Genomic DNA, 25786 nt, shown 5'->3' with positions numbered 1-25786 from the left:
TGTAAAGATCTGTAAATGACGTGCTACTGTCAAATCTATTGACTCCACCATGGGTAGGTGGGTGTTTAAAGATCATGATATTTTGGAGGAATATCTGAAGCACTATCAAACTCTATATACTCCTGAATCTTCTGCAAATCCCTCTCATATTGATTCCAGACTCCAGAGTTCTCCAGCAAATGAAGGGCTCTGAAGGCGACAGGGCAGAAATTCATCACCTTTCCAATTGTCCAAGACTACTCTGAGAATGGTCCGTCGCAAGTTCTTAGCAATATAACAAATGACGAGACTCAAATGGACAGATGACAGAAGTGGAAAGAGCTCCACCCTCAAGGTCAGCCACTCTCATTATTGGCTACCATGCTGCCGCCTTCCTGAAACCACCACCACCTTTCGATACTGCCAAAAAGCAAAATATTAGTGATCGACGGTCTGCATGGATAGAGACATCTGATGATTTCATTGATGCACTTCAAGAGACTAATAACCAAAAAATTATCAAATATCTTAAAAATCTTGCTGGTGATAGTGTGAAAAAAAGTCATAAAGAAAATGCAGGGAACTGACGAAGCAACAACATATTGTTAGATTAAAGAAACAGTGAATCTAGAGGTAAATTCAGTACCAAACGTTGAGTGCAAAAGATACATTTTGATGAGTTTGTGGAGAGACTTAATATGCTCATCAGGCACAGTAAGTAAAATGGATTTAATGATGAGGAAACTATGTGACTTAAAGTTATTTATAGACGCTTGCCAGATTCATTCAGACAATGAATGATGAAAGAAACTTTTGGTCTGGACCGAGTGTTGATGGCTGCTGGAGCTGTGGAGTGAGCTGAAAGAAAAGCCACTGACATGGAGGCCAGAGGTGCCTAAAGTGACTGAGTCATGAGCAAAAAATACAGGCCACAGCAAAAGAATGAAGGACATGAAGTGCTGTCTACAAGTAAAAAGAAGTTGTGTTTTACATGGGGATTTTCACTTCCACATGAAGGTAGATGTCCTGCCATTAGACAGATACGTAAAGGCTGTGGGTAAGAGAACCATTTTGTAAAGCAAATGTAAAAGCAAGTGCGTCACAGAGACAAGACAAAATGGCCACCGGAACATTCCAGAGGCAACGTTCGATTCAACCCCACAATGCCAAGCAGCGACATCAATTGAGGCAAATTGACACTGAACTAAGTCAATTGTCATCTAAATCATCGTCAAACAGTTTATCCATCTCAGGATCCAGTGAAAGTGAGGAAGACGGTTGTATCATGTCCATGTTTACCTCAGAGAAAAGAGCGCACGTGGGAATGGCTGCATGCAAGGGAAAATGTCAGTCCTAGAAAAGTCAACAGTCCAAATCACCAAGACCTTTTATCAACGACTGTGGTGCATCGATCAAAATATTTCCTTAGGAGAAATATAATGAATTGTCTCCATTCACCCTGACATACACCATTGAAAACCAAATTGTACCCTTTAGTTGCTTCAATGCCCTTAAAAAGTTAGAAGAAATTCGTAGCAACATTGAAGCACAAGAAAACGAAGGTGCAAGCACCCATCCATGGGCTCTAAGGTACAACAGCATGTGTCTGTCTGCTCAGTTTCAGTACTGCTGCTGATATGGGACTGATTTCAGTGAATTACATCCTGAATGCTCACCAGGACATAGTAAGTCAATTTCCTTCATTGTTTCATGTTTTCGGAACTATGAAAGTAAACTTACACATTAATGACGATGTCCATCCTGTTGCTCGGAGACATAGACACGTTGCTTTTCATTTGCAAGACGCTGTTGAGAAAGAACTTGAAACATTACTTAAACATGACATCATTGAGCGTTCTCCTATAGTGGTAGTGCTCAAAAAGGAGACTAAAGGAGCTGCATGCATATGCTTTGATGTGTGCCAAGCAAACAAGTCAATTGAACAGGAACAACATCCAGATCCACATATTGCTGATATGATAACGCAGCTAAATGATGCAAAGATCTTCTCTTGCCTTGATTTAAATAAAGGTTATCATCAGTAGGAACTCGAAGAAGATTGCAGGTATATTACAACCTTTTCTACACACATTGGTCTTTTTGGATACAAAAAAATCAGTTTTGCCGTGTTATCGGCTGTAGAACTTTTCTAAAACATCATTCAACATATCATACAGCCAGTTGGAAATGCATTCAAATAGTGATGACATATTGATTTTCAGACCTACACAAAAGGAGCATGTTAAAGCTCTCACTCAAGTATATCGCTTACTGAATGATGTAGGCCCCACTTTGAATGCAGACAAATGTAAGTTCAACAAGACTAAATAAAAATTCTTTGGCATATATTTTCTAATGGGGGTATGACACCCGATCCTGCCAAAGTACAAGCACTGTCTAAGGCTGATTTCTCACAAGATGTCTATATGATACCTTCAGTTCTTGGCATGGCCAATTACTGTTCAAGAGACATAGGAGACTTTGCAATCATAAGCGCACCCTTACCAGAGTAAACGAAGAAAACTGTTTGTGGAGTGGTGTGGCTCACTGGTTAGAGGTGGCAGACCCAGTAGCAGAGAACGGCCCGGGACCAGGGTTCAATTCCTGACACGGCAGGGTCGTGGACCAGGGTCAGCAGACTCGATAATTCTCGCCTCGGTGCCTACTCTAACCAGGGATCACACTCGGCAACTCTGGGCATTAGCTTACCTCATCTCTACAACAGCCCCCCACATTCGCCGGGGATGCCTGGTTTCACCTTGGAGATACCCAGTAGGGACCATCTCACAGGGATAGCCAGGACTGGTTCCCCAGCGGTCTACAGCGCCAGGACGCCTCAGGGCAGCAGTGCGCTTTACAAGACACATACATTTACATTTCCTTCAATTGGTCACAGGAATGTGATATAAGTTTCATGGCAATCAAGCAAGCCATTGAAATTGCTACTGAAATATCCTATTTCAATCCAAAACTTCACACCGAGGTTGTTGTTTACGCTAGCCCCGTTGGGTTAGGCGCAATGCTGGCACAGCAGAGTGGACCCCCACATGCTCTAAAACATATTGGGGCATGTGCCAGTAGAAGTTCGTCCCAAACAGAACGTGCATACTCTCAACCCAAGAAAGAAAGTTTGGCTGTGGTATGGGCTTGTCAACATTTCCATGTATTCCTGTATAAAAAGTAATTTACGCTGGTAACTGATCATCCAGCTTTGCTGACTATCTTTGGCAAATACAAAGCCAAGATGTCTCCTTGCATTGAACAGCGGGGACTACGATTAAAAGAGTATGAATACACAATTATATATAATCCAAGGAAGGATCAAAACCCTGCTGACTCCTTGTCCAGAGTGACTACACAAGGTCAAGGATCGGTTCTTGCTGTAACTCCTTCCTTGCCATGTAATTAACCCCACTTTGTGTCTTGGGGTTCTGACAGTACCCCCCAACAAGGTAGATTCTCTCTTTCTTGGTTTAGTAGGAAATCGTTGATGAAAAGACTTAGCCAACCTTGGAGCATGGACATCTTCGTCCCGCTCCCAAGATCTTTCCTCTGGTCCATAACCCTTCCAGTCTACCAGATAATACAATTGTCCTTTCTGTTCCTTTGAGTCCAATATCTCCTTGACTTCAAATTCTGTTCCAGTTTCTAAATGAAGGGGCCTTGGAGGCGATTTAACGCGCAAATTTATTGGAGCCCTCTTCAACAAGGAGACATGAAAGACCGGGTGTATCTTTATTTTTGGTGGCAATTTGATTCGATAAGTCCCCTGATTAATCTTTTCTTCTATCTGGTATGGGCCAATAAATCTTGGTTGGAATTTCCGATTTCCTTTAAGTCTCAAATTCTTGGTATTTAGCCAAACACGTCTCCAAACTCCAATGGGGGACCTACTCGTCTCTTTTTGTCTGCATAACTTTTGTATTTCTCTTTAGCCTTTTCTAAGTTTTCTATAGCACTTAGATGTATCTGCTCTAAATGGGACACCATTTCTTCCACTGCTGGGACCGATATTTCAGTTTGACTGATAGTCGAGTTTGGATGTCTGCCATAATTCATATAGAAAGGAGAAAAACCAGTGGAAACATTCTTGGCATTATTGTGAGCAAATTCCGCAGCCCACGGATAATCTGACCAATTTCCTTCTTGTTTTAAAAGAAACAATCTTAAATACTGTTCTAGCTCCTGGTTCACCCTCTCTGTCTGACCATCAGTCTCTGGGTGGTAACTAGTAGAAAACCTAACCTCCGTTCCCAAACCTTCTATAAATGACTTCCAGAAATGGGAAATGAACTGTGGGCCTCTGTCGGAAATTACTATCTTAGGGATTCCATGTATCTTCACTATGTGTGTGCTGAAATGTGTAGCCAACTGTTTAGCAGTTGGTATACCTTTTAGAGCTGTGAAATGCGCAATTTTAGAGATTGAGTCTACAACTACTAGAATGGTATTATATCCTTGACTAAGTGGTAAATCAGTAATGAGATCTAATGTGACTGTGTGCCATGGATAAGGTGGTGTAGGTAATGGCATCAACAACCCTTTTGGGGCCTGCCGTTCAGATTTCCCCTGAGCGCAAATCTCACAAGTCTTTACGTATTCCTCAATATCCTTTGTCATGTCCGGCCACCAATAGTATCGCTTGATGAGTTCCCTGGTTTTTGCTTCCCCTTTGTGTCCTTCTAATTTCGCATTGTGGCATTCCTCCATAACTTGTTGCTGTAGTTGCTTGGTAGGTATGTACAAGGCTTCTTGGAAATAGGGTAGTCGACCAAAGATCTTTCTACCATCTCCTTCTTTTACCCAGTTTTGCATGGCTTCAAAATTCATTACTTCCGAAATGCTGTTTTCCAGGTTGATTGAAGTTGTGGCTCCTATTATCTTCGCAATTGGAATGATGGATTGGTTTTCCAAAGGAGTTTTACGTATTTATTCTGGATAAGGCATCAGCCTTCCCATTTTGCGCTCCAGGTCGATAGGTAATTACAAAATTGTAATCAGCGAAATACAAAGACCACCGCAGTTGTCTTGGAGTAAGAGTTCTAGCTGTTTTCAAGAATTTCAAGTTACGATGGTTGGTAAACACAGTCACCTGATGTCGTGCTACCATTAAATGATGCCTCCACTCCTTGAATGCGTCCTTTATTGCCAATAATTCTTTTTCCGTAATTGTACAGTTCACTTCTGCTGGGGTCAGCTTTCTAGATCTGTAAGCGACTGGATGCAATTGTCCAGTTGACTTACTCCATTGAGATAAAACTCCTCGAACAGCCAGGTCAGAAGCATTGGTTTCGACATAGAAAGGTTCTGCTGGATCTGCATGTTGCAGGATCGGGGCGGAGGTAAAATCCTTTTTCAGAGATTTGAAAGCTTCTTCAGCTTCTTTTGACCATTTGAACTTGAATCCTTTCTTAAGCAGCTGGGTGAGTGGCAACATTTTGCGTGAAAATTCGCTGATGAATCTCCGATAAAAATTTGCGAATCCAATGAAGCTTTGCACTTCCTTGAAGTTTTCTGGAGACTTCCAATTAATTACTGCTTCAATCTTTGGCTGGTCAATGAGAATTCCAGTTGGACATAGGACGAACCCCAAAAACTCCACTTGGGAAACATTAAAGGCACACTTTTCTAGCTTTACAAACAGTTTGTTGTCTCTTAATTTTTGTAAAACTCCTCTGACTTGATCCTGATGTTTTTCCTTCTCTGCTGAGTAAATAAGGATATCGTCAATGTATACTATTGCACACTGATCTATAAACTCTTTCAGAACATCATTTATGAAATGATGAAAGGCAGCAGGAGCATTGCAGAGGCCATAAGGCATGATCTGGTATTCGAACAACCCAAATCTTGTTCGGAAGGCTGTCTACCACTTGTCGCCTTCTTTCATTCTCACCAGATGGTAGGCTCCCCTCAAATCAAGTTTAGTGTATATTTTAGCTCCTTTCACTTGGTCTAATAGAACAGAGATAAGGGGTAGTGGATAGCGATTTTTCTTTGGTGACCGTCCTGTCCTGGACACGAGCGGTCGCTCCCCTTGCCTCCTCCTGCGAAGACCTGGTATTGTAGCACCTGACTCTGCTGGAAATATCACCGTAGCGCTTGTCTGCAAACCTGAGATTGTAGCGCCTGACTCTGCCTCTGCAATTATTATCGTAGCGCTTGAGTGCAGATTATTTCTCATTACGTAGCGCTTGACTGCACTGTCCCTATTCAGATCATAGTGCTTGAATTGTAATAGCTTTTAATATCGCTAGCGCGCACTTCTTGGCTGTGCTTGGTACAGAGTTTTGCATATTTCCAAAGCACCTCCGTTTCCACTGCTGCTGCGCTTGTTGTTGTTGCTGCCTTGTTGTTGTTGCTGCCATTTTGTTTGCAACCCCTGGCCCTTCCCCCACCTTGCTCCCGCCTCCCAGCTGACCCTCCCACCCACGGAAACTATAGGCCGTCCTCGCACTCTCATTGAGCTGTGACCGTCCTGTCCTGGACACGAGCGGTCGCTCCCCTTGCCTCCTCCTGCGAAGACCTGGTATTGTAGCGCCTGACTCTGCTGGAAATATCACCGTAGCACTTGTCTGCAAACCTGAGATTGTAGCGCCTGACTCTGCCTCTGCAATTATTATCGTAGCGCTTGAGTGCAGATTATTTCTCATTACGTAGCGCTTGACTGCACTGTCCCTATTCAGATCATAGTGCTTGAATTGTAATAGCTTTTAATATCGCTAGCGCGCACTTCTTGGCTGTGCTTGGTACAGAGTTTTGCATATTTCCAAAGCGCCTCCGTTTCCACTGCTGCTGCGCTTGTTGTTGTTGCTGCCTTGTTGTTGTTGCTGCCATTTTGTTTGCAACCCCTGGCCCTTCCCCCACCTCGCTCCCGCCTCCCAGCTGACCCTCCCACCCACGGAAACTATAGGCCGTCCTCGCACTCTCATTGAGCTGTGACCGTCCTGTCCTGGACACGAGCGGTCGCTCCCCTTGCCTCCTCCTGCGAAGACCTGGTATTGTAGCGCCTGACTCTGCTGGAAATATCACCGTAGCGCTTGTCTGCAAACCTGAGATTGTAGCGCCTGACTCTGCCTCTGCAATTATTATCGTAGCGCTTGAGTGCAGATTATTTCTCATTACGTAGCGCTTGACTGCACTGTCCCTATTCAGATCATAGGGCTTGAATTGTAATAGCTTTTAATATCGCTAGCGCGCACTTCTTGGCTGTGCTTGGTACAGAGTTTTGCATATTTCCAAAGCGCCTCAGTTTCCACTGCTGCCTTGTTGTTGTTGTTGCTGCCTTGTTGTTGTTGCTGCCATTTTGTTTGCAACCCCTGGCCCTTCCCCCACCTCGCTCCCGCCTCCCAGCTGACCCTCCCACGCTCCGCCCCCTCCACTATCCTTATATGACAGATGTCCCAACGTGCAGCGTCCACGCGCTACGGCCGCGCCGAAGGTGCGCCAAAGGTAAGCCCGTCTACGCCCGTCCGCGCCTGGACCGCGCCCAGCGCCAGACCCCCTGGTTCCCGCATCACCCACCCCTCTCGCATCACATACGACCCATCCTCCCTCCTAACACTTAACCCCGGCCGACTCCCTAACTGTGCCCATGCCGCACCGGGACATACCCATGGACCCTTCACCTGCCACTCTTGCAAGTACAATTCCATCGAGACCCACACCAAACCCACCAACACCAAACAGAGACCCAACACCAACCACCTCAAATGCATCCTTCTCAACACCCGATCGGTTCACAAACACGCCATCGACCTTTGGAACCTACTCGACACCATTTCCCCGGACGTCGCCTTCCTAACAGAAACCTGGATGAACGCCTCATCTGCTCCAGACATCGCCATAGCCATCCTGGACGGCTACAAGATCATCCGTAAGGACCGTACCAAGCAAACAGGAGGAGGCATCGCCATCGTCCATAAGAACACCATCCGCGTCTCAACCAGCTCAGATGACAACATCGCTATCGCCGAACACCTCCACTTCCAGATCCACACCGACCCCAAGACCACTCTCAGAGGCACCCTCCTCTACAGACCCCCAGGACCCCGCACTCAATTCAGCGATGACATCACTGACTTCATCACCCCACACGCCCTCCCCTCAGAAGAATACATCCTTCTGGGAGACCTCAATTTCCACCTGGAAAAGAACAACGACAGGAACACTACCACCCTCCTGGACAATCTCGCCAATCTCGGACTTAAACAACTTGTTAACACCCCCACCCACTATGCAGGACACACACTCAACCCTATCTTCACCTCCAGCAAGCATATCTCCTTCACTCACTCCACAACCCTCCACTGGACGGATCACAGTTGCATCCACTTCATTTACAATAAGACCACGACCCACAACCACCCAACCACCCAAGAAATTGGAACAAAACCACAATCGACCAAATCTCCACATCACTTCTTCAAAAACCCCGTGCCTATTCAACGAACCCTAACCAAGCCGCCACCAACTTTACACAGTGGTTAACCCAAACCGCCGACAAACTAGCACCCCTGAAAAAACATCAAACCAAGCAAGGAAGCAAGAACGCCCCATGGTTTAATGACGACCTTAAGAAATCCAAGAAACTCTGCCGCTCCCTTGAAAAAACCTGGAAAAAAGACCCAAACACTATCACCCAAGCCGCCTTCAAAAACGCCACCCGCAAACACCACCAACTAATCCGGACAGCCAAGAAATCAGCACTCAAAGACCGGCTAGACAACAACGCCCACAACAGCAAGGAACTTTTCAACATCATCAAAGAATTCACCACTCCACCGCCAGCTCCAACGACATCACCCCCTCTCAAGTCCTCTGCGACTCCCTCGCCTCTTTCTTCCATGACAAAATCGCCGACATTCATAACAGCTTTGATGACCAACCTGTATTCCAGTCAACCCCTCTCACCTCCAAACCCGCACCCCCCCTGAATAACCTTCTCAACTGGAACCCAATCACCACAGAAGAAACCATCCGCCTAATGAACTCCATCCACTCCGGATCCCCTACAGACCCCTGCCCCCATCACATCTTCAACAAAGCAGACTTCATCATCGCACCCCATCTCCGAGACGACATCAACTGCTCCCTCGAATCCGGCACATTCCCTGAAAAATGGAAACACGCCGAACTCAGCGCCCTTCTGAAGAAACCCACTGCTGACCCCACCGAACTCAAAAATTACCGCCCCATCTCGCTCCTCCCCTTCCCTACCAAAGTCATTGAGAAAGCTGTCAACAATCAGCTCTCTGCCTTCCTCGAAACCAACAAATCACTCGACTCCTCACAGTCTGGCTTCCGAGCCAAACACAGTACCGAGACCGCCCTCATCGCAGCAACAGACGACATTCGAACACTACTGGACAACGGAGACACAGTCGCCCTCATCCTCCTCGACCTCTCCGCAGCCTTCGACACAGTCTGTCATAGTACTCTAACACAACGCCTCAGGAACATCGGAATTCAAGGAAAAGCATTAGACTGGATCATCTCGTTCCTCGCTGGAAGAACTCAGAGAGTCCGGCTCCCCCCTTTCAAATCAGAGGCCACCGAAGTCATCAGCGGCGTACCACAGGGATCTTCTCTCAGCCCCACCCTCTTCAACGTCTACATGAGCCCCCTCGCAACCATCGCACGTCAGCACAACCTCAACATCATCTCCTACGCTGATGACACTCAACTGATCCTCTCACTCACCAAAGACCCAACCACCGCCAAAACCAACCTCCATGAAGGGATGAAAGAAGTAGCCGAGTGGATGAAGCACAGCCGTCTGAAACTGAACTCGGACAAAACTGAAGTCCTCATCTTAGGTACCTCCCCTTCCGCCTGGGACGACTCTTGGTGGCCAACGGCCCTAGGAAAAGCTCCCATACCAACGGACCACGCACGGAACCTGGGCATCATCCTGGACTCCTCTCTTTCGATGACCAGACAAATCAACGGCGTCTCCTCGTCATGCTTCAACATCCTACGCAGGCTCAAAAAAACATTTCGGTGGATCCCCACCGAAACAAGAAAAACGGTCACCCACGCATTGGTTACAAGCCGTCTGGACTACGGAAACACCCTTTACGCCGGCACCACCGCAATACTGCTGAAAAAACTCCAACGCATCCAAAACGCCTCAGCCAGACTCACACTAGACGTCCCCCGCACAGACCACATCTCCGGCCACCTGAAAGACCTTCACTGGCTCCCCGTCAACAAAAGGATAACGTTCCGCCTCCTCACCCACGCACACAAAGCCCTCTACGAACTTGGACCTGATTGCCTCAACACGCGCCTTTCCTTCAACACTCCCACCCGCCATCTGCGTTCGTCCAACCAAGCCCTCGCCGCTGTGCCGCGCATCCACAAAGCCACCATGGGGGGAAGATCCTTCTCCTACTTAGCGGCCAAAACCTGGAACTCCCTTCCCATCCACCTCCGCATTACCCAAAACCACCTAGCCTTCAGAAAACAGCTTAAAACCTGGATATTCGATAGGTAAACTCACCCCCCTCCCTCAAGCGCCTTGAGACCCGCTGGGTATGTAGTGCGCTATATAAATTTTGACTTGACTTGACTTGACTTTGTGATCTTATTTATGGCTCTGTAGTCGATGCAGGTTCTCAAATCCCCTTCCTTTTTAGGCACGAAAAACAGAGGTGAAGATACTGGGGATTGCGAGGGCCTAATGAAACCATTGGCTAAATATTTGTCTAGATACTCTCTTAGATGATGATGCTCCTTCTCAGTCAGGGCATACACCTGACTACAAGGTAGGTTCGAACCTGGTTCTATTTCAATTTTGCAGTCGTAGACTCGGTGAGGGGGAAGTTGTTCCGCTTCTACTTCATTGAAGACATCTTCAAAATCCAGGTATTCTTCCGGTATTTCTTGAGCATTGATAATGCAAGTGGACCCTCCAGCTAAACACAAAGAATTTGCAGGATTTAACTCTGGACTCTTTTCCAGATGTCCAAAGCAATTTTCTTGACAATAAATGGATTCCATTTTAATAGTTCTTGTTCCCCAGTCGATCTTTGGATTGTGTTCTGTAAGCCATGGGAGACCAAGAATTAGCTGAAATTGAGGGGCATCAATCAAATTAAACTGGATCTTCTCCTGATGCCCATCATTTGAGATTAAGTGTATCCCCTCAGTGTGACTGACAATTGGGCCTGAAGACAAATTAGTTCCATCAACGGCTCTAACGGGTTCGCTTTTGGATTTTTTAATTGCTTGAATTCCCACCTTACTTGCAAATCTCAAATCACAGAAGTTTCCAGTGGCCCCAGAATCTATCATTACTGAAACTTCTGTCAAGGTTTTATGTCCAAATGTCACCACCATTGATAAAATTAAATGAGGTGCTGCAGACTGTAAATTATTGGCCACCCTATGTTCTTCTGGAGTCTTTTCTTGTATCGCACCCACCTGTTCTACTCCTACAACAGATGGTGCTATTAGTTTTCCTTCGGCTTAAAGGTGGTCTTGGGCTTTTTTGGACAGTTCCTAACAAAATGACCTCCTGATCCACAATACATGCACAGATTACTGTTTCTTCTTTTCTCTTTCTCTTCCTTGGACAGGGGTCCACGTATTGTTCCGATTTGCATAGGCTCTGTACCCTGTTGACCTTCATGACTTCGGTTACCTTCTGTTCTAACCCGGTCGAACCTAGGAACCACTGACCTGAAGTCTCTTCTTCTCTCCCCTTTTCTTTCTCCTTGTCGGAAATCTATTTCTAAAACTAGATCCACCAAAGCTGAGATTTCTGTGTGTCTATTTGGTATACCAGCCAACGCATCTTTGAGCTAATCTTTTAACCCATGATAGAACACTGCCGCTCTCAGGCCAGTTCGTTTCTACCACAAGCTTATTGAACTGGGCCAAATAGGACACCAAATCTCGATTTCCTTGTTTCAAGTCAAGTAATTCGTTGTCAACCACTTGAGATATTCGTCGTCTGTCAAAAATTCGAAGGATCTCCTCTTTAAACTCTTCATAATTTCGTAATTATGGATCATCTCTAGTAATTAAGGGTAAGGACCATGATGCTGCATCCCCCCTTAGATAGGATAACGCAAAGGCGACCTTAGACTGCGCGTCAGGGAAAATTGAAGGGTGACACATGTAGTGTAGTGAACATTGCGTGATAAATATCTGCGCCTTTTACGGGTCCCCACTAAATCGCTCTGGAGCTGCCAATGGAATAACTGGGGACAAGGAATGGATTACTTGAGTTGTCATCCTATTAGTACCTTCCAACAAAGGATTTTGAGTATCTTGTCCTGAACTAAGCGGTTGTCTAATTCTTTGTGCTATCTCTGCGGTCTCCTTCCTTGAATTCATTACTTCTAATCTAAGATTTTGATTTGCCTATCTAATAGCACTTAACTCCTTTTGTATGGTGTCTAAGACTACTCCTAATCTTTGCATATCTATTCCCTCCGCCATCTCTGTTCGGGTGTAAATGCCACTTGGGCACTTCACTCTGTCAGACTTAAGAAATTACTCAGTTCAAATACACGGGAACAGAGATGCTAGATCCCGAATCCACCTAGGCACCAACTCAAAGCTCGGTTCCACGAGTCTTTAAGATATTAAATTGGGGGGAAGGGGGAATATGGATAAAATAACAAAAGAGAAGAGACTGTTCTGGCTGGTCCTTTTGGTCGTCCGGCCAGCAGACTTCCATCGAATGAGGAAACCTGAAGGGAATGAATATTATTAATCACCTACTCTACTCACCTTCTACCTACTAAATGTTTCCTAATTCCCTCTCTTACCATTACTTTCCCAGAACCCAGCTCCTCTTCTATTTTCACTCTAAATGTGTCTTGTCTTTTCTGATTCCATACCATTTCTCTCCTGTATTCACAAACAATCTTTTTAACAACTGTCTTACAACCTTTCCTAAATTATTCTTCTACTTATTTTACTCACTTCACTAATATGGGTTTTCTTCCTATCTTTTCTGTGGATTCTTGTTCCTACGAGGTTTATCTCTCTTGGCAACACTTCTCTTTCTTCCTATAAACACATATAAAAGGTTAAACTAGTTCGGTTGTGCTTATCTCTGAATATATGTGTTCTCTGTCCCTTAACTTATGTGTTGTGCGAGAGTCTTTATATGTCGTGTCTTTAACCTTCTTCGTATTGTTCTGCTATTTCTTTTAATGTTTTCTTCCTTAACCTTATTTTTCAGGTAAAGGATTGCCTTGCCATTGTTTGCATTCAGGAAAAACCACAGCATCTCAAACCATCTGGTAAGAGCTGCATTACCACAAATAAAAAATCCGGACTTGCGCACAATGTTGCGTCTGCCCCCAGTTCAAGGTCATCATAAATGCGGCAATTGCTCATGTTGAGATTCTACAAAGGAAGGAAAAATTTTCACGCACAACAAAATCAACTGGAAACACGAAATGTTTTCAAATTGCAAAACCCGGTACGTGATCTACGGGATCTTATTCCCATGTAATCTTCTATACATTGGGAAAACCAACCAAGAAATACGGGTGAGGATACAACAGCACAAATCCAGAATTAAAAACAATGTTGCCAATGCCCCTTTGGTTAATCATTGGAAAGAAAAAAAACATCTAGAAAGCGAGTTGATTTGGACAGTAATCTCCAAAGTGGAAAATGACGCAAGAGGTGGTGACTTGGATGCCAAATTAATAAAAAGAGAGGCGATGCTTATCGTCAAATTCAACACAGCCTTTTCGGGCTTAAATGAACTGACGGAAATCTTTAAACTGTAAATTACTGCCACACGTTAAGCACATCCACTCATTTAAATATAATGCACAGATACATATATTCGATCCACCACAACAACCAGTGAGGCCCCCCTTTTAGAAGTCAAGCATCCGAACAACGCACAAAAAGAATGTCGATATGCACAACATTATGCATAAGGTAACCTACAAAGATGTTAAATATATGACCGTTAATGTCTGTTCAGCACCATCACCAAAAATAATTATAGTTCTTCACCCGTATGCACATACAAGAACAAGAAAATGTTCAAACAAATAAAGTTTTTGCATATTACAAATAGCGCAATGGATGAAGACTACACTTCCCATGATCCTATGCGGACCAGGAAGTGCAAACAACGAGGTCAGCGTGGATGGCTTTGGACTAAGACGCCAGCTAACCCGGTCTTTTACAAGTAAGAGACTTAACTTCAACGATCGTATTTCATACATCAAGGGCAGCATTCTGATACACTTTCTTAAAACATTGCGTCTGGTTTATTCAACAGATTTGAAATGATAACAGCCAAACCTTAAAGAGAGACACACTGCGCCTGACTCGCTTCACTAGGTAAGCGATACGCTTCCAACCTGAGACGATTAACAAACCTGAGCAATACATGACAACGTGTTAGTAACTTTGAAACGCATTTGCTCCCTTTTCATTCAGACAGTGGCGATTCAGGTTAGACCAAACGGGCCCACGGAAACCTCCAAGTAAGTGAGGAAGAATAGTAAATGGATTTGATTGCTGTATATATGTGCTTATGAATGTTTTTTGATTGTGGCTTTTTGACACATTTTTTTAGACTGAGGTTCTGACAACCATTCCAGCCTTCTCTGACGAGTACGAGGTAGGTGAGGAAACTCGAGTTTTGGGGATAGGCAGCGTAGAAACAGTGAAACCTTGTCCTAAAAGAAACTTTTGTTTTTCCATTACAGATATGGTCCTGATGAGAACTACGCAATAATGGTAGTTCGAAACGCGTAGACTCCTCATAAGCCTAAAAAAAAGATAAATTAACAACTTAAGCAAGAAAAAATTGCATTTATTCTATTTTTCTGAAACCAATATTGGCTTTTTGTTGTGAATATTATTATTCCAGCATTTATTGAATCATTCATGTTTTGAGCTTTTGTTGTTTGTAGTGGTTTGATTGATGGATGAATGAAGATTGAATGTGAAGTAGGATGTACGATTTTGTATACAAGTAAGGTCTTTGTGAGAAATGTACATTATATTTGTTGTGTATACCAGGTTTTAATATTTGTATAACATATGTTAAAAATATACATTGAAATAGAAGTGATTAATTGAAAAACCAAAGAAAATAAAAAAGTGGAATTAAATTCAAGAAACACATTGTCTTACCCATGTGTTGTGACTAAACAAAAGTTTGTCTTTCAAATTAGCGGCATTGGCACTCTTTTTGTTCAATTTATGCTTGTGGCAAGCTATGCCGGTGGGAGCCCAAACCCAGTGGTTTTGTATTCATTGTAATATCTAGCATCACTCCTTTAGGTAAGTACACATTTTACTAATAACTGTACGACTATCATACACTTGTTTCGTTTACTCGGTTATTTAACACTTAGCTTTTGTTTCTGTTTTCTCCTTTCCTCTTTCCTCAGGTGCACCTGTTCGAACTTCCACACCTTACTGTATTTCGTCGAAGTTCTGTAGATGAGTTGCTGTCGCAAAGACCGTTATCTTATCCTCGGGGAAGCTAATGGCTCCAGGGCTTCGCTACTCTGCAGGTATTAGAATACTCAAACTCAACAGTTTAATATTGAATTCTCGTAGTCGCGCTAAATAATTATTTGTTACTTCTAGAGTGACTATTCTGTAATACACTAAGAATTTCTCTGGAAATTAGTACTCGCATTTACTCAGGAAAACTATGGTCTCAGGAATCTCTCACTAACGCTCCATCTCCGGTCAAAAAGTTGGTGAAGTGTGCAGTTTCTAACTAGCGCGCGATTCACCTGGCTTCTTTTCGGGCTCGAGACAAGAAACTAGACTGCTAACCTTAACTCGGAACCGGCTGACATTTTAAGGTGCCGTTTACGAGTTAATTCTCTCCAGAGGATTCTTTTGGATCGGTTCTTGCTGTAACTCCTTCCTTGCCATGTAATTAACCCCACTTGATGTCTTGGGGTTCTGACAGTAGGGGACGGAATCTGCCATATTTATGCACAATGATATCACCACCAAAACACAAGTCAACAATGCGAATCTTAAAGACTTTTGCAAGAGTTGTAAAAACAGTACCAGGATGAAAGGATATGACAATCCTTGCAAAGGCTCGACAATACCTATTAATCAATTTTTTACGTGCGGCTCCTCTTTTGTTTTTTATGTGCTTGTGTGTCCATGTAACTCTCGCTATGTGGGCAGTACCAAGCACATGGCAAAGAAGAGGATCATTGAACACAGGAGTGCTATCACTAATAAGGACCAGCATTATCCAATCGCACGTCACTTTGCCACATATCACTTTTCTGACAATTTAAAATTAAAATATTTCACCATTGAACAAGTGAATGTGACTGTTCATGGGGGCAACAGGTTACTCAAGTTACGCAAACTTGAATCCAAGCATATCATTGACCTGGGGACCCGTTACCCTGGAGGACATAATATAGATGAAGAGATGACAGTACATTTACATACCAACTGATGTCATCTGGTATGTTCAGCACTCAGAGCAATGTCTTGTGTCTATTGAATTCTGCCTCAATAAGGCCACATGGCGATGACTTATGATGCCTTGAGTAAGTAGTACCTTTGGCGTTCAGCGTGTACGTACCCTGCGATGATGTGTGGTCCGCAGGGGGCCGCACTCGGAGCAATGTCTTTTGTCCATTGAATTCTATTGAAATCAGTGATGTCATTTGAGATGTCATCAGTGAGGTCACTGACCATGTCATGAATGATGTAATATGTGACATCATCACCAGTGGATTGCAGGCGCGGGAGTTACAGTTAGTAAGACTAACTATAACAGAGGAATTTCAATGGTTTTGTATGAGGGAAATGTCCAGCTAACTATAACACCCCTAAAACCTATGTTTTTTCAGTGAATTTCCAAGGGTTTTTTTAAATGCTAATTCCTAACTATAACCTGCTTGAAACCTATGTTTTTTTCAGTGAATTTCTAAGGTTTTTTCAAATGATAATTCCTAACTATAACCTGCCTGAAACCTATGTTTTTTTCAGTGAATTTCGAAGGTTATTTAAAAGATAACTCCAAAGTACACCTGCCTGAAACCCTAGTTTTTTTTCAGTGATTTCGAAAGATTTTTTCGATAACAATTTTTTACATGTATTAATTATTATATTTATTTCTTTTATACTGATTTACAATTTTTTTGAAAATACATTTATTTTTAGATATCTTATTTATTAGATTACATTACACATTTTTAATATATATTTTTAAAGAATGTAATATATATATTTTATATTTTCAAAAATATTTTTATAATATTTTCTTTTTTCCTTTTCTTTACAAATTTTTGAGCAGTCCCGCACGCAAAGCGCACCTCTCTCAATTGCTGCGCAGAACGTAGCCGCGATTTTACAATTGTTCTGTAGGATGTTCGTAGGGTGTGCGATGGGTGCGTATTTTCATGCTCGATTGCTATGCGACCCGTACGTGACTTCACGCACGCACGCAACATATACGTATCACGCCACACCACACGCGCGCGTTTCCGCATGACGTCATGTACGTGTTCAACGCGGTGGGCGCATGACTTCCTCTAAAATTTTCAATACAAAAAAAGATATATATATATATATATTCACTGAAAAAACCATAGGTTATAGACCATATATAGTTAGGAATTAGCATTTACAAAACCTTGAAAATTCACTGAAAAAACCATAGGTTATAGACCATATATAGTTAGGAATTAGCATTTAAAAAACCTTTTTTTACTCACACAAAACCATTGAAATTCCATATATAGTTAGTTGTACTAACTATATATCGCGCACCCGCAATCCACTGCTGATCATGTCACATATTACATCATTCATGACATGGTCAGTGACATCACTAATGACATCACTGATGACATCTCAAATGACATCACTGATGACATCACTGATGATAACATCCAGTGACTGTATGTTTCTGTAAAGTTAAAATATGTCTTACATATTGAAGAATGAGTGGATGTATAAGTGTCTGGATGAAGGATTTAGTAGGTGCATGATTGACTGTATGAGTGAGTGAATAAATGTGTGTCACTGAGTGCATGAGTTAGTGACTAAACTGTCTTAATTTGTGCATCATTATGTCTGTTGTTCTGTAAACTGCTGCATGTGTTGATCAGTAGCTATATGAGTAAGTACATGGGTTATTGATTGGTTGCCCAAGTATTTGTATGGGAGACTGAGTGTGTGTGTGTGGGTGGCTGGGAGGTGTATGACTCTGTGCATAGATGTGTGAGCAGTTGATTCACTAGATGTATGGGTTCAAAAGTGCATGTGGAAACACCTGTATGGGCGGTTGACTGAGTGCATTGGTGAGTGAATGGATATCTCAGTGCTACATGTCAAAGTAAGTACATATGTAAAACACAGTACATGTGACAGTTGACATATATAAATAACTGTGCATAAGAGCCAGTGAATGTGTGAGTGGCTGTATTGATCATTGTGAACTTGTATCAGGCATTGTAAAAGAGAGTAAATATGTGTTAGTATATGTTTGAATAAGTAAGGTGTGTATAACTGTATAGTTGAGGAAATGGAGGTGTGATTGATTCTTTGCATGACTGACTAAGTGTGTGAGTAACTCCATGGATGAGTGACAGTCTGTGAGTGTCTGTTTACACTGAGTGTATCTAAGGTTATATTAGAGTCTGAAGAGGTTCATCGTATTATCACATGAATGATGTCATCAGTGATGTGATCAGTAATGTCAAATGAGATGTCATCAGTGATGTCATCAGTGATGTCATTTGAGATGTCATCAGTGATGTCATCAGTGATGTCATTTGAGATGTCATCAGTGATGTCATCAGTGATGTCATTTGAGATGTCATCAGTGATGTCATTAGTGATGTCACTGACCATGTCATGAATGATGTAATATGTGACATGATCAGCAGTGGATTGCGGGTGCGCGATATATAGTTAGTGCAACTAACTATATATGGAATTTCAATGGTTTTGTGTGAGTAAAAAAAGGTTTTTTAAATGTTAATTCCTAACTATATATGGTCTATAACCTATGGTTTTTTCAGTGAATTTTCAAGGTTTTGTAAATGCTAATTCCTAACTATATATGGTCTATAACCTATGGTTTTTTCAGTGAATTTCATTGGTTTTTTAAAAGCTAATATCTATAGCTGTAAAATGTATTCTTCTTTAAATCAAAAAATATATTTTATATGTTTATTAATAATTTTTTTTATTATTATTTTTTTTTGTTCGCTCCCGGTTCGCGAACCGGGAAGCTTCCCGTTAGCTCAATTTGGTGCCGCGACCCGGTCCGCGAACCGGTAAACGTTCCGTTTGCGCAACTGCCGCGTTAGAAATCAACATCGTGACGCGTCGCGTAAGCGCGACGTATCACGTTGTCGCGTAATGCGTCTTATGACGTGCCGCGTTAGCGCACCCGGAAGTGCTCCGGAGCGCGAACCGAGGCGCGAAGCGCAGCTCCCCGGAAGCGATCCGGGGCGCGTCCCGCAGCGCGTAACATAAGCGTAACAGGTCATGTGACTTGTTAATAAAACTTTTCATTGGTTCATTTCACTTTTGGTTTCCTAATGATGTAAGGCTAGGTCATGTGACCTAAAAATAACACTTTTCATTGGTTTAGAACTATTTTTTTTCCAAAATGATGAAAGCCCCCACCTTTTTTCTCACTCTGACTTTCAACTTTGTGAAAGGTAGACCTATTTTGCTGAGTGGAAAATGGCTTCACTAGTAGCTGCAGCTGGTGCACCCCCACCACCACCACCACCTCCTCATAGGAAGAGAGGACCACCTCCACAGTTCCTTCCCAACACAGAGGAGGAAGAGGATGAAGAAGAGGAAGAGGAAATACAGGCAACACAGTTTTTACAAGAGGAGCCCCGGATATCTCACCATAAAAATAGTTTCATTTGGCAGTTTTTTTCTTTTCCTGAAGGACAAAAAAAAGTTAATGCTCGCTATGTGACGTGCCTCATATGCAAAGAGGACTTATCTAGAGGCACAAATAAGAAGTATAGTTACGGCAACTATACTATGCACCGTCACATGCAGAGGTGGCATCCACTAAATTACAGCAGGGCAGAGATGCGTGACCTCCAGGACAACCCACCAACTCCTGTGGCCAGGACATCGGCACAGGTAACTCTGTCGGGGCCAGAGGCACGGGAAACAGTGCCAAACATTCAAGACAACTTTGTCCACATGAAGATAGTGTGTTTATATTGCGGTACCTTACTCTCATGTGGCAATATGAGTATTAATTTGATAAACAGAGCATTTGAAAACCACAAGTGCTCAAAACGCCCCAAAAAAGAATTTATTTTTTTGCTCCTGTTGAGCCCTTTCCAATGCCTGTTTCTCGTTGTTTCCCCCCCAAAAAAACCAAAAAAAACATAAAATTGTTCAAAAAATACATAAAAAACAAAAAATGTTCAGAAAAATAAAAAAATATATAAAACAACAAAAACATTAAAAAAAAGTTCTTTTCAGAACTACCTCCCCTTTATAAAAAAATTGCTAGAATGTTTAGCACTCTGGCAACCTCTATTTCTTTTGGTTCGCTTCCCGGTTCGCTCGCCGGTACGCGAACCGGGAGCGAACCAAACATTTTTTTTTTAAAAATGTTTTTTTTTTCGCACATATGGGCCTCCTCAGCCACCCTCAGAAAACCTAGGGGGTCAAGATACGTCTACCGTGCCCCCTTCTACCCATTCTGAACATTATTTGCCCTTCATCTTGTATTTTAATTCGACCGAAACACAAAATGGTGGACTCCCGTAACGCTGCCGGTTCGCGTACCAGGGCGCTCACCGGGAAGCGCTCCATTGAAAAAGGTGGGAAAGTAATTTACAGAAGAAACCCTGGAGACACTTTCACCAAATATAGATTAGCTCATACTACATACCAATCCCTACCATTTTCACAAATTTGGTTGGAATTCCATTTAGCCATTTAGCCTGTAGACCTCTCTAAATACCCTGAGGTAAATTACTTCACAAAACACATCTGAAGTGTTGGAATTGACAACCAATTAAAATGTTACTTTCATTTTCTACTTTTTTTACCTGACATTTGATTGGTTATGTACCTGAATATATATAAAAGAAGAGAATGAAACACAGCCATTTTGACTACTACTTCCTGGTGTACATTTCAATTGGATTTTCACTAATCACTTCAACTTCTTTCTAAAGGTAAGTTGTTATTTTAAAAACTGAACTATATTGTGCACTATAAGTTAATATGGTAAACTTTTTCTGATAGTTATATACTATCCCTCTGTAGTAGTTATAGATTTAGATAGACTTCTCTGTTATAGTTATGGATGGAGTTAGGCTTCTCTTTTATAATTATGAATTTACTTACGTTAAATCACATACACTTTTTTATATTCCTACTTCCACTCTGATACTATACACTGCCCAAAGATAAATTCTCTGTTAAAAAATGCCTATCTAAAATTAATCCCAACAGTGCCCTATCTCTACTAATATATATTTTTTTATCCAAATTTCAGGCAACATGGAAGGCGAACAGAAATTTTCATTTCAAATTGTCCTGCAAGAGAGCAGCCAAGAATTAATTGATCCAAATTATATAGAATTTATGGATGAAACTTGGGACCAAGAACTACTGCAATGTGTGCAAGCAGTGGATGACCTCCTTCAAAATGAGGACATTTTACACCCTCATAGATTACAAGCTATGTTCAATGAAAATGACGACATTTCAGACAGTGAAATGTTAGAAATGTTATTAAATTTTGAAACACAATCACAATAATAAATAATTGCTTAAAAAATAAAAAAAAATAAAAAATAATCAACAAAACCAACAATCAATTAACATACAGTATTTGAAAAGTCTATCATTCATTTTTAATTGCAGTACGCTGCCCAGAACGCTTCCCGGTTCGCGGACCGTGCGCTCCCCACGCAAAAAAAACAAAAAAAAATGTTTAGTTTTTTTTGCCCCGCGGGGCCCTTTTAAAACCTCCACATTAAACCTAGGGGGTCAGGGAGGATCTAGTATGCCCCCTTATGGTTATTTCCCCCTTTGTTTTGGCCTCCTCTTGTCTCTCAATCCTACCGAGAGACAAGATGGCGGCCGCTCCGGACTGTTTAGAATGTTGACAGACACCGGAGAGCCAATTAGCTTCGCTACGCGAAGTTCCGGTACGCTTAAGGTCCGCGGACCGGAGCGCTGCCCAGAGCGCGCTTACAGATATATATCTTTTTTTAAACGTTAATTTCTCAAAATCCACTGGAGCACATATATTGAGACCTACAAAAGGCACATCGGGCTACCAGTCCCTACAATTTTGCCAAGTTTCATGCAAATCCATTCAGCCGTTCGGGCTAAAAGTGAGGCCAACCGCCCTATGGAAAACTCAATGTTAAAAACACGTTTTGGGACCCCCCTTTTTTCTCGACCCCCCCTGGACGAACCCCCCCCAAATTTCCAGGGGCTGCTCAGAAACAAAATGTTCCATTTCCCAGAAAATTTCTGCCAATTCCGTCCACAAACGCCAAAGTTATTAGACATAGAATTTTCAAAAATCCCATAGGGAAAAAATCCTAACTATATATACCTACTGGCGACCGCCAGTAGGTAATGTATTTAATATAAATATTAAGCGGAAAAAAATATTCTTTTAGTTTTAATAAACTTATATTACTTTTAAATGCAATTTGGAGAAGTTGCGCTAGATGCGTGCTGTGTGTACGCACCCAACGCGGATTGCATGTGACCAAAAAAAAGAGATTTCATTGGTTTATAACACTATGGGCCAGATGTAGGAAGCATAATTCCGGTTGGTAACAGCCGAAATTACCGAATTTCGGCCGTTACCGACCGGAATTAGGCTTTTCATATGTAGGTGGCTTCATTTCAGAATCGGTAATTTACCGATTCTTAAAAATACCGAATCGGTAAATTACCGAATCTGAAATGTAGGGAGCACTCAAATGAGTGCTTTTCCCATGTTAGGATTCGTTATTTACCACCAACTAGAAGTTGGTGGTAAATAATGAAAACCTTAGAAAAGGCATTTTTTTTGCTTTTCCTACAGTGCCATGTTGCAGACATACATGCCCATAGGGCATGTATGTCTGCAACATGTGCATCCATACACATTTGAGGGGTGCAACAGGGTGTCAAAGTGACACCCTGCCACCCTTCAATGTTTCCCCCATTTACCAAATCGGTATTTACAGAATCGGTAATTGACATTCATTCCTATGGGCCACCAGGCCCATAGGAATGAATGGCAATTACCGAATCGGTAAACACCGATTCGGTAATTACGAAACTTACAGATTCGGTAATTATTTAAGAAAAATTACCTACATCCCATTTGCCTGTACTTAAATACCGAATTGGTATGATTCGGTATTTAAGAATCGGTAATCTGGGATTACCTACATCGGGCCCTAACTGTTCTAACTATTAAAGAACCCCACCCATTTCAATTACTCTTCTTAGACCTTCCTTTGGAGAAGACCTATCCTGAAAAGAACGTCACTTTTTGTTCATTGGAAAATTAAACTTAATTTTTGGAGTCAAAAATGGCTACACCACTGCAAGAATCATCTGATTCTAATGATTTTGTTACTGAACAATTTCTTGCAGAACCTCACCCTCCCAAAAGATACATATCCATCGTATGGAAATGTTTTACTTTTCCGGAGGGGCAAAAGAAATGTAATGCCACCAAAGTAACATGCAAGATTTGCCAGGCAGTGCTGTCCAGAGGAAATCCAAACAAGAAATACTCCTGTGGCACTGCTAGTATGCGCAAGCGCCTCCAATCCATGCATCCTGTGAACTATGCTCACAAAGAATGTAGAAGACTGTGCCAAAATGCACCTCCACCACCGGCAATACCAATTACCACCAGACTTACGTCTCCAGTTCGTGAAAGTTAGAATGCACTGCGTGAAGTACAATCGTTTAATTTGGTATGGGGAGCAATCAGTAGACCTAGTTTGCAGAGCAATTGATAACCGTCGATGCTAGGTTTTTTTTATTCTCTCAAAGTTCATGGTTTTGTTCGCCCTGTTGACTTTTTTTTTCTTTTTATAAAAACCAAAAAAAGTTCAAAAAATAAAAAAAATATAAAAGCACAAAAAACAAAAAAAAAGTTATTTTCAGAACTAACTACTCTGGTTAAAGAAAGAGCTAAATGTATATGCTAGTGTGTGAAAGTTTACATAAATGTATACGTACTGCATAATTGACTAAAGAATGCATTTGTGGTATATGGTGAATGTATAACTGCATAACCATAAGGAAGTGCTGTAGCATGACACTGTAAACTCTTTAGCTGCAGCGTGCTGAGCTACTTACGAAGCACAGAGATGCAACATATGTACATAAATATGTTGGAAGTCTGTCCTTCCCTCTGCACTGCTGCGTAAAGTGCAGGCATGTGGTGATACAGGCACCCTTGCACCATGGTGCAAGAATATCTGTGTCGTGTGGAGTTTGGTTTTGTGCAGGAAGACACACCTTCCTGTACAAAAACAATCAGTGAAGGCATTTTTCTCCTACAATGTATGCTGTGCATTGTAGCATATATTGGAAGAAAAAAATGAGCAGAAATGGAAACAATTTTGCGGCAGATTTACAAGCTCTCTGCGCCACCAGTACGTCACTTTTTGTGACGTACTGGTTGCGCATGTGGCTCCTCCATATTAACAAAAAGAGAGAAAAAGTTACCCTGCGTGACTTTTCCCTTCCTTCTAAATACAGCCCCTTCATACGCAGCTCTTTACGTATATATATTACATCATTCATGACATGGTTAGTGATATCCCTGATCACATCACTGATGACATCTCATATGACATCACTTATGACATCACTGATGACAGCATCCAGTGAATGTGGTTTGGTTTATTATTTAAATATGTATTATATATATAGCAATCTGCATTGAAGAATGAGTGGATATATAACTGTCTGGATGGAGGATTTAGTAGCTGTCTGACCGTCTGTTTAAGTAAGTAATTAAAAGTGTGAGTAAATGAAGGTTTGTTTGTATAAGTGTTCGGGTAGTGTTTAAGAGTTTAGGGTAGTGTAGTGGTGTTTGTGTCTTGAATGGGTTGTGCTGGGGATAGATTTAGGGTTTAAGGTAGTGCATTGGTCTTTGTGTAGAGTAGGGGGTCGTGTTGGTGGTAGATTTAGGGTTTAGGGTAGTACAGTGGTGTTTGTGTAGTGTAGGGGGTCGTGCTGGGGGTAGTGTGTCAGGGTTTAGGATAGTGCAGTGGTGTTTGTCTACTGTAGGGGGTAGTGTTTTAGGGTTTAGGGTACTGCAGTGGTGTTTATGTAATGTACAGGTTCATGCTGGGGTAGTGTTTTAGTGTTTAGGGTAGTGTAGTGGTGTTTGTGAAGTGTAGGGGTTGTGCTGGGGGTATGTATTAACATTAAACTATGACCACCCTAAGCACAATTATCAGTAGTAACCACCCAAAAATTCCAGGTGAAGTTATCAGCAGAATGCTAGGAAAACGTGTATCAATATTAAATGCTTCTAATCAAGTAAAATTCACATCATCACATGCAGTGTGCCACAAATGGTATTACCACAGCAGTAAATCTCCCCAACTTAGAATTAAAGTGGATAACATGTTTCATGTGACAGACCCCTAGGCCAACGCTGCAGCTTCCACATGCTTCAACACCCTCCACATACTCAGCAAGACCTTCAAATAGACCCGCCCCCCGAATCAAGGAAGACCATCACCCAAGCACTCATCACCAGCAGGCTGGACTACGGGAACGCCCTCTATGCCGCAAACAACAAATCTCTACTCCACAAACTTCAGACTGTCCA

Source organism: Lissotriton helveticus, chromosome 2_2, assembly GCF_964261635.1.
Source record: "Lissotriton helveticus chromosome 2_2, aLisHel1.1, whole genome shotgun sequence".
Taxonomy (NCBI): Eukaryota; Metazoa; Chordata; class Amphibia; order Caudata; family Salamandridae; genus Lissotriton; species Lissotriton helveticus.
Note: the sequence above shows the minus strand (reverse complement) of the source record.